Consider the following 19,599-nt stretch of genomic DNA (forward strand, 5'->3'; position numbering starts at 1 on the left):
CCGTTAACTTAATTTGACCCTACACATAGCTGCCGCTGATCGACATTGCTTGTAAAAGAGCACTTTATCGTATAATCCTACCCCGCCTACCATCAACAACGCTATAATTACGAAGTTAAATCTGTAATTCTGTTGAGGACGCCGCCGTCGACAGCTAGCAATCAATCGGCACGTGTATGTACCGACACACCGACACTATAGGCTAGTACTTGCAGTACCTATGTACGTACGTACCTACTTAACTACCTCGGCATACAATACCTATTATGAGGTCCGATAAGAATGCGTGCCGCGTGCTTGCCTTAAAGAGTACGCGATGTTAGGCCAATGTTGAATCAGTGATCAGCCATCCATTATTAAACCGAGGCGAGACACAATACGTGCAGCGCAGCAGGAGATGGACTTAAATTATGCGAGTTTATAGCTTCGGGATGGTGCAGCGACGCTGCGGATTTTGCGACGCAAATAATTTGCGCGCCAATTGACCTTTCGTCGGACGTCGTCGACAGAGCAGCGCGGTGGCGGCGGCGGCGGGCGCTTCGGCCCAACACGAGCTATATATAGTTGCGCGACAACACGCCACGCCGAGCGAACACCCGCCAGGGGCCGGCTACGTAGGCAGTTTTCCTTTATCACCCGCCCGACAGCCTCAGCCTGGATTTTACCGAGGCTTTGCCAGCGCCGCCTCTACAGACACAGTCGACGGGATGTCGACCCACACCACCCTCCCGAGATCAATACAGATGGTCGCCGCAAGAACACCCTAGTGTGGAAACGTACAACCGTAGACTCGGGCCTAAATAGGGTGAGCTTTATAGGGTGCGACAGTGTAGGTGCCGCGGAGCGACTGTTACAGCGCCGCCGGTGTTAATTATAGCGACGTGCAATCTCAGGGACCCTATAGGTACACAGTACAGAGAGGTCTGTCTGTGGTGCTCTAAAAGAAGTCCATTGCAGACAACAGATCATTGGAAACTATAAATGTCTTGTTTATGCGAAGATAGATATTAATGCGATGAGTCTCGCTAACGAGTATGACTGTCACCGGTCCGACTGGTAATTAACACGACCTTGAAGCAGGCTGCTAAACGATGCACGGCGCTCGCGTCGCATGTAATGAAAGGATCGCTGCGGTCGGTTGTCGACGGCCATCGGCTTCGTAGCAACAGTGTTCTCGACTGGATGGAATTCGTACCGAGTGGCGGGTGGCGTGCACTGTGCTCGTTTAGAGATGGCTGCGATAAGGCGCAGTGACGCTCCTCGGGCGCGGGCGTCGTGTCGGCAGCGCGGCTGTGTGCGTGCGGCGTGCCGGTGTGCCGACGCCGTCCCTGGAGTCCCGCCCCCCCGCGCCCGCGCCCGCCCCGCTCCCGCGCCCGCTGCACGTTCCGCAACATGTGCGGCTGCCCTGCCTGCCTCCGTCCACACGCCACCCAACAGTCGCAGCCGCTCTCATGTCGCTCCTCCGCTCCTCCCGCGCCGAGGCCCGCTGATAAATGCGCCTTATCAAGCCACCAGATAGCAGAGGTGCTGCTCGCTCGTTTAGGTGTCACGGACGACGCGCACAGATCGACGGCGGCCGACTCGTGCATGAACACAGTCACGGCGACTTGTTTGTGTTACTTGGCGATTTACTCATTATGAGTCAATAGGCACTGTTTTCAACAGCGCACTCGATATACAAGTATTTCGCACATCGCAGCGCTTACCACTAATGTGCATATTAAGCGCAGCTGCTAACTCCCGACATCAGCCAGTCACACGCTGGCTTCGTGCATTGCAAGCTGAAGCGCATATTACGCATCTCGTAGTCAGTAGTTAGCCGACATTCTCGCGGTCTCCAGGCCACGTGTTGCACAAGACACCTGGTGTCGCAAACTAGAACTGCTATAACACCGAACTATTGCTCCGCACGTACCTCCATGGGTTTCAATATATCTACATTCCTTAACACCGAATGACTAAAAGAAAAGAAAAATATCCCGAACATCCGATAACTCACTCTATGTAACTAGCTCTATGAACTACTCTACTGTACACAATATCATACAAACTATGTTTAACATGATATAACATCAGCACAGTGTAAACAATCGACATGATTTGCATCGTTTTTTGGGATATGATGATTGTCCATTCGAATTACTCCATAAAGGATGACTTCAATGTCACGAGTGTTGTCCAATGACAGACGACATAGTCATGTACATCTCTGTAGAGGCTGAACTTTTGTCTACGACGTGCATACAGTGACGCTATCTGCATAATTATTGAATAACAATAAGGTGTTGAACCGCAATTTGCACCGTTTGTATATGCGTGCCTAATATAAATTGAAAATGCGATACCAGCAGTTTGCAGCGAAGACAGTACGGTGCGATCACATACTTCACCTACATATCGAGTGCATGGTGTAGGGAGTAGAAACCTAGGAAAGCGGCCGCAACGTGTCGCAAGAAGCCGTTGAAGTAACATAAGCGCAGCAAATTATCAGGGTCGAGCGACGACGCCGCCGCGGGCCGCACGACCGCCTGCCTACGCGCCTACCTAGCTAGATGTACCGCCTATATACTCGTATATACTTGCTGCTCGTGTAAACAGCCACGCCGCACGCTGTCTGCGCACAAGACGGAAAAATACGATCACGGACATGGCGTAAGGACAGCCGCACAGCCGGCCGACAATACACCGCGACAACAAAGCCATCCAACAAAGTCGCGCGCCCACTTCTCAGAAACGCTCGGCCGTAGCACTGAAGAATATCTACATACCTATAATATTGTTTTGCGTTCGCCTGCAACGTCTGCGTAAATGTAGAACATTCCATTTACGAAACACATGAAGTGGCTGACGCTGAATTGTGGATGACGCTTAGGTTAGAATTAAAATCTGTTGGTAATCATAATACGAGACGGGGGCCGTCGCTGGTCGCCATATTGAGGCGTCTGCTTCGAAACGAGTTTTGTTGTGTGCAAGCGCAGGCAGCCGGCTGCCAGCTGCTCTCGTGTCAGGTGGTGCGTGGCCTCGCACCGACCGCCGCCGACCGCCGACCGCCGACATAACAACTAGCTAGTTAGGTATCTACCGCCACTTCGTATTTGAGATGCAATAACGACGCGATCACAGCCGAGTACTAATTAAGGTATAGAGCGGAGTCAATTAGGAGACGGCACGATTGTTAACGATGGCGACAGCCGTTGCCCACTACCGAGTCACGAACTACTGCTACTACTAGATATCAATTTGCGCTGCTCATATATTTTCAGAAAGTATAGTCGTGTACAATGTAGCTTAAATGAAGATGAATTCTTCAGTGCTACGACCACACAACAGATAAAGAGGTTACGACAGTAACTTTATGTATGTACATATTTGTTAGATATGTATAGTTGTTTGTATATGTACAAGTTGTGTACCAACATACAAAATTTTTGTCATATTAAAAGACAAATAAGAGTACTTACTTACTGAACTGAAAACATATAACAAAACTGTTTCAGTAGTAACTACGACTCCACGACTACAGTTTCTGAAACAGTGATTCAACTGTAATAGTTGATTAGTGCGCTCAACAGAAACAATAGTTTGCGCTTAGGTGATATTTAGGTGGTGAAGTCGCCTGCGCAGTGAGGTCAGTGGCGAGTGCGACGCCCGTGGAGCGGCGCGGCGGCGCGGCGGCGCCGACAACAAGCGCAGCAGCGAGCACGCATACATTACGTGCCGCCTACATCCAACACGCGCCTGCCTATCTGCGGTTATTACGTATGTAGTGTTCGATATAGCGCTGGCACGGCCGCGACCGCTCGCCGCTCCTCATTGTTGGCTGGATGCGAGCGAATGAACGACCTCTTTTCGTTTCAGTGACATCGCGGATGCAACGCTCCAGAGGGGAGCGCACCGCAAATGAAAGCATCCTGCCAAAACCTGCTTTATGACGTTTGCAGCAACAACGATTTCAGCTCGATCAACCTTCGTTAAAGTTGGCTTCGTCACCGAAATTAGTCAAGCACTTTTTTCTTCTTGTAACTCTTGCAGAATACGTAATTTGTGTACATGGCTGCTGGCAGTTATAATGAACCAATTCATCGTAACTTTGTTCGCTTAATACATCGAAGTAGGTAAACAGGTAGTTTGATGGTATCGACAGCTCCCGAGGCGCCCTGACGAGTTAGGTACCTTGTAAATCAGGACTGACAGCCTGCGGTACAGCACTTGAACATAATCGGTCGTTACAGTGGACTTTTAAGGAGATTGCAAATAAAATGAGAGTAGCTTGTGATAAAAACGGACTAATTCAATAGGAATTGTGTGCGGTGTTTTGAGACTCGTTCCCTATTACCGCAGGCTACAATATGCGTGGTAATAATACCTACAGCCAGTACCTACACCCACCAAGCATTACCACCTACACGTTACTGAAGAACAACAAGCTCGAAGCTGTATCATGACAATCACACAAACACGACCATTATGACGTAAAAATACGTAGTCTTAGTTATCGCCTACTAGCCAAAGAAATATCTCTCAATAATACATAACATTACATAACACAGCCACATCTACACATATACAGTCCCGTTCGCCTAGCATATATGTGCGTAGGTAGCTATGTATATGTTAGGCTATGTGGCTTCATAGAATCCTCTGCAAGGCTATCGCTGATAACGTTATCTCGGCTAAGTGCCGGCGACTGGATACTGCAGACCACAGTTTTAGGTCCAATAGTCGCGAAACTGCACCAATTTTAGTATACATTCAATGTTTTAAGCTTCGAAAATTCTTATTACAGTCAGAATTTTTTAAGAGCTCCGTATATAAACACGAAAATATTTAGGTAAGTACTATCTATAGTTGGTGTAATGTAAGTTAAAGATTCAATTTCATCAAAGTGCCTGGTTATGCCTCTGCAGGGTCACTTTTACCTCCTGTGGTGATGACAGAATTATGTCTGCCTTCTCCTTTGAGGAAATAGCCGCAATGTTATTGCTCGCACACATAGAAACGTTCATTAGAGGATAACACAGCTAATTACAATGTTTACCTCATTATTATAAAGAACAAATAAATAAGCAGTACCTATGAAACATCTTTATGTAATTCTCGACCTTTCTTGAAAAAAATATTCTATGATTCTGCCTAAACTAGGCTCTGAAAAACCGTAAACAAAAAGATATCTGAAATTCATGACTAACGGATATGCAAAGAGATTGACGGAAATCAAATTTTGATTTAGGAACGTAAATTGAATACCGTTACATTGTCAATGGAAAACAGTTCGATTGTGTGACTGTATTATAAGTCTATACTATGGTCTATCTATGGTGATGTGACAAGGACGACAGCTTGTCAAACTATACGAAATTGTCAAAATAGTTTAATACATTTTCTACTGTATTCCTTATTAGAATAAAGTCGAAGATCTATTGCCGAATTTCATTTTAGGATATCTTCTAGTGCTGTATCAACGTATTTCGAAGGAAAATCTGTCGAGAGACCCCTGCCGCGCCCCAAGCCTGCGGGGAACGGCGACGGGAGGTCGCTCGACCTCTGCTCCTTAGCTATCTAAAACTAGACGTATATACGAACCCCACACAAGTACATAGCCATCGTTAGTCACAGCTTACTGAGCCAGCGTCGAACAGCCGACGCGTGGTGAGAACAAAGTAATCATAATTTATGCTGATGCTGTATAAGTAAATCAATGTTTGGCAGCTCGAACTAGGACCCTCGATTTATTGGGGAAACGATAAGAAACGGGGAAAAAGAGAATCGTACTCATAACTCATCATATCTCAGAAAATTGACCATGAATTTTAGCCAAGTTGATTATTTGTTAAAGTCAAAATCAAAGGCAAGGCATTTATTTCAATTAATCCTAAATTAGGCACTTTTGAAACGTTAAATTGAATTGTTCGTCTGTCTGTCAGTGAAGCTAGGTGTTCGTTCCAAAGTGTAATTTCGAATGGAGAAGAACGAGCAAGAAACTCCATCGTTATCATTAACACGTCTCTTTTTTTGTAGCTAGATCGATGGTCGCCAAAACTGCTGATGGCATCGCTGTTCATTGATATACTCTAGAGGTATAGTCGATTAAAGCTAGCCCACGTGCCCACGTTGTCGATTTAACGCCCATCGCTCCATTAAAACACCAGAGTACTGCACAACTGCGTTATAAATCACCAACGGATGTTGAAATGTGGACAACATCTGTTCTCAAAGTCCAACGTATTGTTCAGTAATAAAAAGTACTTAACTAACATAAGATCATGGTTTTAATTCACTGAAGAGATAGACAGAGGCACGCATATTAACTACTAGTTTCATCTGTCATTGGATTTGGTAAATTGAGTTAGAATTTTGATCCATTTTGTGTGGAGCTTGTAACATAAAATTCTGAATCTTCCGCAGTGAAATACAGACATATATATGAAGGTTTCTATTGAGACTAGTTGTCTATGTAACACCCACTTAACACCAGTTATGTTAAAAGTTCCTTCTTGTAACAAGGAACGACCCGTTTTTTTATTGAGGGGTGAAAATCATCCAATGACTTCTACCGCCTTGGGTGAGGCGGGAGGGAGTGTCAGACTCTTACTGCCTAAAAACCACCCCGTTCCTTCTCCTGCTTTGTCTGCAGCTCCGGGTAAGGAGTGACCCTAATGCTATGAACTGATGACAATACCAGACTGCGTGCTATTACAATACTTAAGTAATATCAGATAAACATCATTATACTGACCTATTGCTATTACGTAGCGTAATGATAATCATATAACAATTACCTTATCTCTGAAGTCGTAACCGATAGGGCTTACTGTCATTCATTGTTAAGGTTGCCAGAAATTGTCTAAATTACTACTGTGGGAAGAGAAGCTAACTTGAATTGTATTTTGGTTAAAATTATGTCTTGAAAACTTATTTTTGTAGTGACTGCGTAATTGAAAATTGTTTTTATTGTCATCTACAATAGTAATTACATCATTATTTCAATTTGGTACAAATGCCATAACATGAAATATTAACTAATAACAATTTAAGGTAAATGTGAAATGCCAAAAAGCCTCTATACACATATGAATTGATATGTATTGAAACTTTTAAGTAAACTTAGTCAAAGCCAAGGTAAATTATGGTAACTGAGAATTGTACAAGTTGAACTATTCACAGATGGCAAATAAAAGCATATCTTTCCGCAATCTCAAATCCTTTTAAACTGCTATCACCAACCCGATTGCCAAGCGTGAAGATAATCGCCAATCCCTCTTCTCTAGAGGAACTCCTCACGGGCCGTCGATGATGAAATAGCATACCAATAGTAATTTTCACGCCCAAACAATCCTAATATGGTGTCTATATGAGTGACATTGTCAAAAGCCCCTATAAGCCGGCAGAAGGCGACGCCCCAATCCCGGCAGAGCGACCCAAATTCCTATTACGTAATAAGTATGCAACACCGACCATTAGACACAGACAGCTACATGGCATGGACAGTTTGCCAATACTATTTACACGTAAAATCTTTTTAGTTAATTAGTTTAATAAGGCACAATTACATAACAATAATATTTTAGCGTCGACGATAAACCTGAACTCTTTAAAGTACGATCTCCAATGTCTACCGAGCTTAGTTATTATATTAGTCAAATAGAGGTTCGTAGTCCAGTAGTGGAGTGCTACGAGCTGACGATGATGTTCTTGTAAGCCACGTATACCGATCATAATTTGACATTAAAAAAAGACTCTTACTGCCACACTCAGAGTCATTTAATAGTTACTTAAACTATTCCTTAGTAACGCTTTTGTACAGAAAACGTTTGCTAAGTATTGAATTAAGTAACGAATAAATGTGTCTGAGTACGGCAGTTAGACATACTGGCACAGTTGCTACGAAATCGACTGCTTTGCTACGAATCGCGGGTTCGTTTGCCTGTAACATTTCTATGAATTATTATGTCGTGTTCTTTCACTCACTTAACTATCCTTGTCAGATTAAATTAAGAGCGGAAACATAATTATAATCTAAACCATATAGCACCATAAATCATTGCAGAGATTGTAGAATTAATTTCATAATGTTACTGCAAAAAATATGAGCTGAAAGTGGTTTTATCTTCAAAGTAGACGGTAAAATTGTAATTTTAACGTGAAGACCCGTGCCCGCAGGTAACTCCTATGTACTTACTCATGTACATATGTATAATCCTACCAATATAAGTGCGAGTGAGAATAGGTGCTATGTAGGTTTGTTACTCTTTCACGAAAAAATTACTAGACGAATTTGATACAAACATAGTTTTTTTTTTATAAAATGTTGCCCCACTTTAGGATTTTCTCCTGTGTCGTGGGAGCGTTTACAAACATACAAGTTAACATACACTTCACTGGATCCGGAAAAACTATTTGTGGGTCACATAACGAGTTGCTCCGTGCGGGAATCGAACACACGACACGTTGCGCGGCAGACAGTTGCCCAGCCACCGCACCAACCGTGAGTCGATCGATCGAGTCGATTTTTTAATCACAGTTCTCTGTGTAGCAGCGTCATTCACTTCATTATTGAGCGACATGTAATGAGCCATTATCACATACTGCATGACTGAAATAATCACAGTTTCCCAAAATACAAGCTTATAGCTTAGTTTGGAAAGCTGTATCAGTACCATTCGTTATTCACACGCGTCCATGTAATTACCGCATTTCTGTGAATGTACTATTGTGAAATGGGACAATTTTTTTTTTGTATTCATAACACAAAAAAGCTTTAAAAAATAAATAAAAGCAAAAGGCTTTAAATAGAGAGGAGTGCAAGAAGGGTGGGGAGGCTTATGCCCAGCAATGGGACGATCATGGCTGAAATCTAAATCTAATGGGTAACCCATGGGGGTAATTTATCGAACATTATCAGGTACGGTCTCCTGAACACACAAGTGACGTAAAAGAAAATCTATTCTACATATATCTTTGTATATATAAAAAAACTCACAATGTTTTGGTACGTTATCATAAACAAATTTCAGTTTTTCCTGATAGCTAAATTACGCAGCTGGTCTGGAGTGCATTTGAAAGAAAGAAAACAATATGACCAATGGAACACCTCTGGCATCCACTTCTAGGACTAAAAGGCGTCGGATTTACCAGGGCTCTGGCACGAAAAGCAGGAGTAGGAACGGGGTGGTTTTTAGTCAGTAAGAGTCCGATACTCCCTCTCGTCTACACAAGGCGGGAGAAGTCATTGGATGATTTTCACCCCTAAAAAAAAAAAAGCGTGATGTTATTTCTAATAGTCCTATTAGTGTATTATTTTTGTTTGTGTTTAATGATCGTTCTTTAAAAACTTTGATAGGAAAGTGTGCCACACTAATTACGTTTGGATTAAAAGTTTCGGAAGCTTTACGGCTTCGATAATATTTTCTCAGCTAACAAATTGATTGGAAAATTTAAAATTGTGTCTTGGATATCGCCATCATGCTTGTTATCTTCAGGGTCTGCAACTACAAGGGTAGGTGACTATTTTTTATGTATAATGTCCGTTTTGTAGATTGTGTATTTTAATTTAAAATATTAGACACGTATTTTTTTATTTTACGGAAACAAATACTTTCGAAGATACCTATATCGATTTGAAATATCGTGTGACGTCACTTCAAGGTACACTTTATATGTAGAAATGACGTATTTGCACCCATTCCTAAACTTTGTTTCGTTTTAACTAAATATTGTTATTTCATATGAGAAAATAAAAAAATACGTGATTAATATTTTTCATTACCTAACTAACGGACTAAATAGATTATTGATTTTTATACCATATCATCATCCCTATTATACTAGTACCTATATAGACTTATCTATCATTCAAACCGCAACCACGCTGTTACTGCAGAAATAGAAACGGTGACATAACTTCACAGGTCTCAGAATAAACTGACGATATTAATACACTATCAATAATCATTAAAACATATTCCCTATGTAATCAGCCAGTTTTCAGTCCCCAGATGCATATCAACAGCAATAACTACTATTTCACGTACATGATCTTAAGCGGCGAGGTACTAAATTTCAACTCTGCTCAACATCAGAGATCAAAAGCTTCATGTGCCGAGGCTACATAGGTATGTAGTACGAGTATGTAGCTCGCACCGGCCGCATGTACTTATGTGTAGATACTGAGCGAGCAGGATTCTGTACGGTGCAGTAAAACGACCAAAAGCAGACGTCAGCTGCAATGCAGCTGCCGGCATGCCGACGCCCGCCTGCCGCAGCCGAGCTGGGCACTGTGAGCACCACACCATTACAGCTTAGCGAATTATTCAACCGTCTAATGCAGGTGCGAAACCTGCAGATTTCTGCTCGACATGCATTACTCCAACTTTTTTATTTATTATCTGTGGAAATGTTGACGTAGCGCTAGTGTGCTCAGCAGTGCGTCTATGGTGCGTGTTTATGGCGGCTATCGATTTTTAGCTCATTTTTAACGTTAAAGATATATGACTGCGGTGGTGTATTTAAGGCTTTAAGCTTTATAAAGATTAATTGATAATTATGAAGCCTTTTGTGAATTAACAACAACTTAACAACGTTTTATTTATGTTGACATAGTTAAATTAAAGTATGAGTTTCGTAAAACAAACTAAAATATATGGTTATGCCTACTTCTCTACTGTGTTACTGTTTAGGCAGCCCAAGAATTATTGAAACAGCTAAGAAATAAACGTTTCGAAGAAATGTACGCCGGCGACACGATATTTCTGCTAACGTTGTTTTTTTTAGTTCGGACTCATTAGTAATGCTTTTGTAATACTTGTCTAGTTGTTTTAATAGTATTTACTAGGAAAAATTAACGCTGAGATGTGTTGCAATATTTCGAAAATTAATAGGTCTTGGCCACGTGAAAATAGGTTTTAGGAGTAAGAGGAGAGCGAGAAAGAGAGAGAGTGTGTGTGAGAGAGAGAGAGTTTCATCGTGATTTTGTTGTTGTTAACTATTTTTATGATATTGAAATATAACATCTATATCAAGGACATTAAAGTTCAATTTTTAGAACCATCTTCGTACCAAAGTAACATAAATTTGTAATATCGATGGGACATCGGTATTTCATGGTATTTGTCCAAATCGATCGATGTCTGTAACATTACCCTAAGGGTTGGGTCTTAGAAGAACCTCCGTCAATTTTTCTCATTCCCTTAGAACATGTAAACAAAAGCGACCTCTTTCGGAGTTCGTTGAAAGCATTCCTTTTATAATTTACTAACTTTTTTCCCATATATTATGTCCATGGTACTATGGACTTGGCTTGGCAGATTAAGCGCCTGTTTCACCACCTTCATATAAGTACCCGATAAACTTATGTGACAGATAGTTCATACAAATTACGTACCGTACTTAATTCAAATTTATCTGGGGCATAGAGGCTATCCCAGACATTGTGAAACTTTTTTAAGTGGGCAAATTCATCAATTACTTCTTTCTCTCGCCAGGGCGAAGCGAGAGGGAATGTCACTCTTACTGACTAAAAACCACCCCGTTCCTACTCCTGCTTTTCGAGCCGGAGCCCCGGTAAACCCGCTAGGTAGTAAGCTCCATTATTTAAACGTCAGACACTTGTTTTGACGTATCTAGTGTTGTGACATTAAAAAAAGTTAGTTGTTAATCGATTAATTACTGTTGATTAGGGATTGAAAAGCTAGTAAACTACTGTTTTTTCTGTAATTTTGTTGACATCGAGTTGTTTAATGCTATTATATATATATATATATATATATATATATATATATATATTTAATACATATTTAATACTAAGACGATTTCGTAAAAATACTTCAATTGGTAAATCTCATCCTAACCGGAGCTGCGGACTACCTAGCCAGTTTCGAAAAGCAGTAGTAGAAACGGGGGGTGTTTAGTCAGTAAGAGTCTAACACTTCCTCTCGCCTCGCCTAAGACGAGAGAAGTCATTGGACGATTTTCCCATCTAAAAAAAACTGCTCATTTGTTTTTGCGTCATTCACTTCTCAAAATTTATTATAAAGGTCCGAAAAGGACTGCAAAAAAGAAACTAAAATTGTCAGAACTCATAAAAAACAGTGACGAACACCAAGTCCGGTGAGTTCAGATCCACGGTACGGAAACCGTGGACAATTTGAGGCAGTCCTTTTCCCTATCCCCATACATATACCCATAACACAATATTCTTTGCCGCAAACGCAATCTCAGAGGCCTCTGACACAGCAAAACATGAGAAAAAACCAACGAAGTTAGGTTAAAAATTAGGTCACCCCCTAACACCGGTCCACTACTTGCTTAATAGCATTAGGTACTGAGCTTGGGTGACGCAAAATACAATATTTTCCCCAGCGTCCACGGCACATCATATCCTTGTTCCATGTCACTCTTATTCCCAAGTATTAAGAGTGGTTTTTGAAGTGCACGCAGCTTTATTGACATGCATGCCACTTTTTATCTTTTTAAAGGTTTTTTAACAAGTACATTGCGCGCCCTTTGAGTGTCAAACTCGCTACCGTTGTTGACAGGCTAATCTCTATAAAGGTATGAGGTTCGCTTTCCAAGTGAGGAACTTCAAAAGTATCTATAGCAGATGCGAAATACTTTTGGAAATATATCGTATTAAATTTGTTTAAGGGTGACTTTGAAAGTCATGAAATGGAAAGATGGAAAGCTTCATATTTGCATAGAAATGATTTAACAAAAAAATCTTATGGTAACATTTTTATCTGCAAATATGACCCTTAGTAACACAACAATAAGAACGATTCTAATTCACAGACACGTGTTACTTCAAACTTGATTATACCTCTATTTAGTTCATACAGTTGGCGTACAGTACAAATCAAAATAACAGCACTCAGTAATCAGCCTTATTCAGAACGCAACAAAGTGCAAATTAGAGGACCCGAGGATCGCATTCAACATGCTACAGTGCTTATGTTTGTGAATTTGTGTCCAAAAGTTCGACACGTGTCGCAGTTTGACATTGAACTAGAGAAACAGACCTTTGTTAAACATTTTGAAAAAAAAGGTAGATTTTTAACCGACTTCAAAAAAAGGAGGTTCTCAGTTTGACTTGTATGTTTGTTTGCGCAATAATCTCACGTTTAGTTAGCCAATTTGGATGCGGTTTTTAGTATAGTACCTATATTTTAAACTTAGGAGAAGGTTTTAGGGGTGTTATTATTTGCATACTATTTGTAGACTACTTTTCGGTTCTGAAAAAATAAAGATTGGCACTTTTTATTAAGTTACAAGTACTCTTGTGTTTAGTAGGAGTTAAGCAGAGAATAAAGTAGAAGAACTACAAATAGAAGGAGTAGAATAAAAAGTAGAAGATCAAACTTTTAATATTTGGATTTAATGAAACTTTGACGTTTGCTTTCAATAAGAAAGACAATGCTTAATTATGCAGATATGAATGATAATCTCAAGGGCAATGTCAATGGCTGCCTATGAAAGGATGCAAATTAAAAAGCTGGTCTTTTAAATTTGTTGTAAGGTTTGTTTGGTTTATAGCTTTATCATGAAAATGCTTAATGCGTTTGAAAGGGAGTTTTAGGTGTGTATTATACACTTGATAGTCATGATTTAAACTGTTATCTAGCAGATGCCACTATGGATAAGAGTAGGTGTTTCGTTATTTTCAGAACTCGCGAAGATTTTATAAAAAAAAATCAATTAAGTATTGTGATGCAAACTTAGTTTTGTTCGTACCCCGGTAGCTGCAGACTACCTAGTACCGGGGCTCCGGCTCGAAAAGCAGGAGTAGGAATGGGGTGGTTTTTAGTCAGTAAGAGTTTGGCACTTCCTCTCGCCTCACCCAAGGCAGGATAGGTCATTGGGTGATTGTAAAAGAAGTCTTGTTCGCTTGTTGTCTTGAACACGTTTTATAATGAAACGTTGCAATTGAGTAATAAATAGTAATAATGCAATGTGTCAAACATTGTGTAAGTAATAAAATTGTAGCATTTTCAAATATAACAGGGTTTATCAACGGTGTTGAGACTTCGCAGGAATTGAGGAAAATGTTCTATTTATACGTACTTTAAGTAATGACATTCCCTGGTCCTTATAAGGAACGGAGTAATGATAACAGAGGTGCTGTTGACGTGCACTTTGAAGCATTTAACCTACATCATCATCATAATGAGACGGATGATCTAAGAGGAATATGATGCGTACCCCTTAAAGGGGAGTAAGGGGACGACAGATAGACGAGAGACCGACGAATGTATATGTATATAGGTAACTGTTATCCCTCTAAAAAAAATCTTTTTATCATTCTAACTAAGATCTGATTCATAAAAAAGCTTATTAACACATTGAACGCCGTGGTGGTCACTGGTGACCTATATTAGCGGAGGATTTGCCTTCAACAGTTTCCTATTGGCAGTCAAAGACTTAAGAGGACGCAATGCTTATGCTCTTATTATTCATTTGCAATAGGTACAACCTGCTAAAATTTATCAAGAGACTGACGCTGAAGACAAAAAGGTATTGGTGAGTTTTGACAGCATTAATTAAGTAAGAGAGAAGATAATTTGAGTAGTAAATGAATCGTAGTGTACTAGAATACAAATTTGTATGCACTCTACGGAAGCGATGAGAGCGGCTTTTAAAGGTAACAATAAATGTTTACATGATCTCTATTCCTAAATCCAAAATACCAATTAGCAACTATCTCCCTCTTACTCATAGACTGACTGAGAAGGAATGAGCATTGATCACCGTGCTTGCCCAAGGCGTATTGGCAATTTCACATGATAATATTTTTGCAAGTCCGGGTTTCCCTACGACGTTTTCTTTCACCGTATGTTAGCGGGGTTGATATAATTGTTAATAAACTCTAATTAGCTGTTATCATGTAAACTATACTGCATTAATATTGTACTGCAAAGTTATTTATAGTTATTAAATGTCAAGTTCACACCTATTATTGTCCTACAGCGACTACGTTTTAGCGATTGTCCGATCATGTCCTACTGTCCTATCATGGAGCTGTTCTAAAGAAGTTTGATAGACTTTAACCGATCGCAGCTGCGGACTACCTAGCGGGTTTACCGGGGCTCCAGCTCGAAAAGCAGGAATAGGAACGGGATGGTTTTTAGTCAGTAATAGTCTGACACTCCCTCTCGCCTCGCCTAAGGTGTGAGAAGGCATTGGATGTTTTCCCCTCTTTAAAAAAAAGACTTTAACCGATTCAGGATCTAAGTTAGAATTCCGATCACATTGTAAAATAATGTGGATTCTTGTGGCACGCACTCAACGTGTTGAGACATCGAGGTTTTTTAGGCCGGGAGATCCTAACAGTCCCCTTTGTCATTTTTCCGGCAAAGGGGCTGTAAGAGGGTTTTCACTCCAAAGTAAACAAAAAGGAACTGATGCCCAGTAGTCGATAGACCAATGGACAGACAATAAGTTAATAGTAGTAATAACTAACCCGCTGTTGCAGTCTCTAGGAAGCAAAGAAAGCAAGAACATTTATTATTTAACGTGTAAAGATTTGTTGCATTTTTACGCATAAATTGCTGGACAGATTTAGATGTCTTTCGGCGTGTAGATAGATCACTTGTTTTGGAGGCTGGTCCATGGTAAAAGATGATTAGTAGATTTACAAAATGCGTTTCGAGTATACTTCAAGAATGAGTTTATGACACCTATTTCGGAGTGAGAGATAAGATTAAAAACATTATAGTGTGTAAGTAAACATTTGTTATATTTGGGTGAAACCTGTTCTTTGGTGTTATTATCCCGTAACATAACACCATCATCCCTAAAAGGGGTAGGCAGAGAATATTGAATGTAGCGACCACTTTTCCAGTTATATTATGAATCCTACATAATAGGGGACAAGGCTGTTGCCTGTATTCTATATAGGTATATACTAATTAGACCTTTACAGCTTGTTAGTCAATTGGCCATTCATAAACGGTTGTCGGTAACCCATCCAGTGGCTGACCGCGCCAACTGACGCTTTACGTCGAGAGACAGTGTTAGTCTCTGTTATTGATCGGGCTTGTGCCGACTCTGGCTAAAGCTGGACTGTCAGTTGGCTATAATGGTACGTCTATGGGAGTGGTATGATGTTAAATCATGTTTAACCGGAATGATTTGTCAAATTCCTTCGTTAAAATAGATGTTTTGTATTGAGACAAAAAGTATCAGTTTGTGAACTACCTGTATTATTATTTTTCATCAGATCAACTTGATGGTAATCGATTAGCGTCGTTGAAGGACACCCACAACACCAGAGAAGCTACAAGTGCTTTACCACCCTCTTAAAAGATGTTGTAATTGAAAGTTCCGTTACGGATTGCGAAAAATGAATAGCCAAACAGGTCTTGTATACACAATTCCGGACACCCTCTACAAATGCTGAGATGTTAATAGCATCCTGTGTATACGGTAATATGTATGAGCACAACAGGACCTAAGCTCCAGATTAGATGTAAAGCAAACTACATACATGTACTAAGTGAGGTGTAGTAAGTACCTACATGGCTACGTATAATGTTATATATGTGTGTATGTACATATAGCTGCCTCGCCAGCACGCCACGTGTTTTTCGTGTAGCTCGCCCGGCGTGTCAACTGAGTAGGTACTTCTACCTCGTAGCAATGCCAACGAGAGCTGTGCTCTATACATTGACACTAAATACGTTGTGTGTGTATAAAGTACGTATTTGTGTCTTGTTTGCGACTGAGGACAGCGATGACGATGTATGGAGTAAGTTCTGACAATGGTGTATCATGCTGTGCTTTATACTCTACAGGGATATTTTGACTAATCATTGGCAAAAAATACGTAGTTGTATGAGGCATGTTAGTGCGACATCTACCTCAACAGATCGCTTCTCTAATTAACGAAATGTACGTCCAATTTAAAACGGTCATTTGCTTTTTCGACAGCCCCGGCGTGAAAGAAGCAGATTTAGCAAATCCTAGTTGGAAGTCCCGGGTCGACTACTCCAGCAGGGAGCCACCCCGTCACTCACCCACCCTCCCAACTTTCACTCTCTTGTGCGTCGGGGATCTCGACCCTACTCTGGCTACAAAACGCTTTTAACGTCCCACCAAGCGCACGACAGAACAGCCCTTACAAGCACAACCTTTAGAGGCGAGTATCGCATGAAAGCAGATAGTGCGAGGTCGAGAACATTTGAGCGATGCGTCTAGGGCGTAATAAGTGTTGACACATCGCCACGGAATACTCGGCCGTGTGATGTAAGCGGTAAGGGCGAAGTCCGCTTGACGGGATAAGTGTTACACGCACAGTGTACTGCTGCTGAAGACAACACCGGCGAGTACCGGATCCCTCGTCAGCGGGCAGGCCGCGCACATTTCACGAATATTTCATACGCCGTGCCTGATTTAGCGATTAAACAATATGAATATCTCTGAGCATAGTAGGTACGTAGATAGCACGATTGGACGACACGTGCGGCCGCGGCACACTCACAAACAACAACAAAGAATTAACACGCAATAGCAGCACATAGAATAAGTAATTCATCCTCCAATCTTCATTAACCACTTCTGACCCCAATTAGGACCCGCTGCCGACAACAACAGCGCTTTCAATACCTAAGTGCGTGGTGCTACGTGAGCACGGCACGGCACTACCTACTCGACATCACGTTACCACATGACATCATTGCCACTGGATCAACCTCTAACTTCCGTTTGTATCAAGTCTTGTGGTTTGTCATCGAGCAAACACAACTAGCTCGGGTGTAAGCAGTCGGTTGTTGTGATCGCGACTGTACCGACACGAGACGAGAGGTCAGCTGTAGCATCGGTGCACGTAATTTATCAGTTAGCGCTATGTACAAACAATTAACATCTGAGCTGCCATTACGGCTACAGATAAATACTTGGAAATTGTTAGTGTTGCGAATACCTAACAACTAGATGCTCGAATCTGTAAAGTTCGCGGTACGTAGGTACATAGTGGTACTATTGTCTACAACTACAACTGTTGAGTACAGTCGGGTGTAAACAATAACAAACAAACAGCAGCCAGTTCCCGGTAGCGAGAGTCAGCGCGGTTTGTGGCGAACTTGCTTATTGTTGTCTGCGAGTTGTGAGAGGACGTATCTGTTGTCAAGAACGACGCAAGAGCAGAGCAAAGACAGAGCAGAAGCCGAGGTCGGGCGCGCCCGCGTCGCCGACCGCGCCGGGCGAGCGCTTCTCCCGACCGACCCTACGGCCCACACGATAAGGCACACAACGCCGCGCGCGCTCGCTGACCTCACCGCACCGCCGGCAAATAATAAATATGTAACACTGATAAAAGCCGCAGAAGCGATGACCGGCAAGTATTTAGGGATTCTCGTTTGGCAAACACGACGGGTCATCGCGCCCCCGGCGCCGCTGCGAGGCCGCCAAGTAATGGACGTTGCCGGTGTACAGCACCGGCTGTCTACAATAACTAGTCAGCCCGAAGTAGTCGCGGCAAGAGAAACTATAAAGTACCCGGCGACGGGTCCTGCAGCGGCCCTCAACGCAGCGCTCAGTGGAAGCGAAAGAAGTTATGAAAGTCACGTGCGATATACATACCTGCGTGTGGAGAGGTGTGTGTTGCCGCGCTCGAACAGCACTCGTGTCGGAGGCGCGCGGCTGACTGGCGGGCGCCGGGCGGCAGCACGACGTCGCCGCGGCAGCAGCGGCCCCCGCCCGCGCCCCGCGCGCCGCTGCATTCTGTGCGTGCGCCCGCCGACCGCCGGCCGTCGGGAGAGCCGCCGCTCGTCGCTTCCACTGACATCAGCGGAGCCGCCTGACGCCTCCCCATATCTCGCACGCACGCAACTCGCCTGTCACCTCTGCGTGACCCTCGCGACCGACTAGCCGTACCGACCTCGCTATGTTTCAACGTGTAGTAGGTACCTATAGGCACTCCACCGACCAAGCCGTCGACGATTCTAATTACATTATGTCTGCTTATAATATTCTAATTGACACAAAACAAAGGTTAGGTAGATACTTAAAGCTATGTTAGCGTGTTAACGGCAAGATTCCGTCCAGTACAGGTGTGGCGGTCCCCGGGTGGTTCGCGAGGACTTCATGGTCAGCTAACTCACGTAGAATGTTCTACAGGTTAGATGATTAAATAATGATATAAACTCATGCATTAGTTTCAGCGCAGACAATGGCAGGAGTGGTAGTCCGTAGTCGCGTCGTGTGCATGTTTGTTTACATACATATGTAGGTACAACAGGTACGAGTAGACATGTAGGTGTCTGCGTGTAGCTGCGAGTACTGGTAACCTTTAACAAGATGTAGTCGGTCGCTGCGGTTTTATTGGAACAATCTCTTGGAACAGCTGGCAGCGCCGATATCTCTCATTCGTGGGGAGTGTACAGTTTGACTGTGGGCCTACGTAGGTAACATTACGCCTGAGTCCAGCAGTGGACTGCGGCGGTGCTGATTACGTAAGAGGGGAAATCTCGTACTGATAATGATAGTATTCCTAGAGTTATCCAATGATAAAAACAGTGTTATTTAACATAATACATTGCTTGTAAATAAAGTTAGGGAGTGACGGCTTGACCCTGAAAGATGTACCAAAATATTAGCATAACATGTTGG

The 19,599-nt window shown here is 42.2% G+C and overlaps 1 protein-coding gene across 1 annotated transcript in view; it reads right to left on the reverse strand.

Moving 5' to 3' along the window:
* LOC118273713 (zinc finger protein Xfin) overlaps positions 1-18,740 on the reverse strand; it is a 35,953-nt gene extending 17,213 nt beyond the window's left edge. Inside the window, exon 1 of the mRNA XM_035590813.2 lies at positions 18,571-18,740. The gene's annotated coding sequence lies outside the window, so the exon portion shown is untranslated. The remainder of the gene's footprint in view (positions 1-18,570) is intronic.
* Positions 18,741-19,599: the final 859 nt, after the last annotated feature.

The sequence above is a fragment of the Spodoptera frugiperda genome, chromosome 1 (genome assembly GCF_023101765.2).
Source record: "Spodoptera frugiperda isolate SF20-4 chromosome 1, AGI-APGP_CSIRO_Sfru_2.0, whole genome shotgun sequence".
Lineage (NCBI taxonomy): Eukaryota > Metazoa > Arthropoda > Insecta > Lepidoptera > Noctuidae > Spodoptera > Spodoptera frugiperda.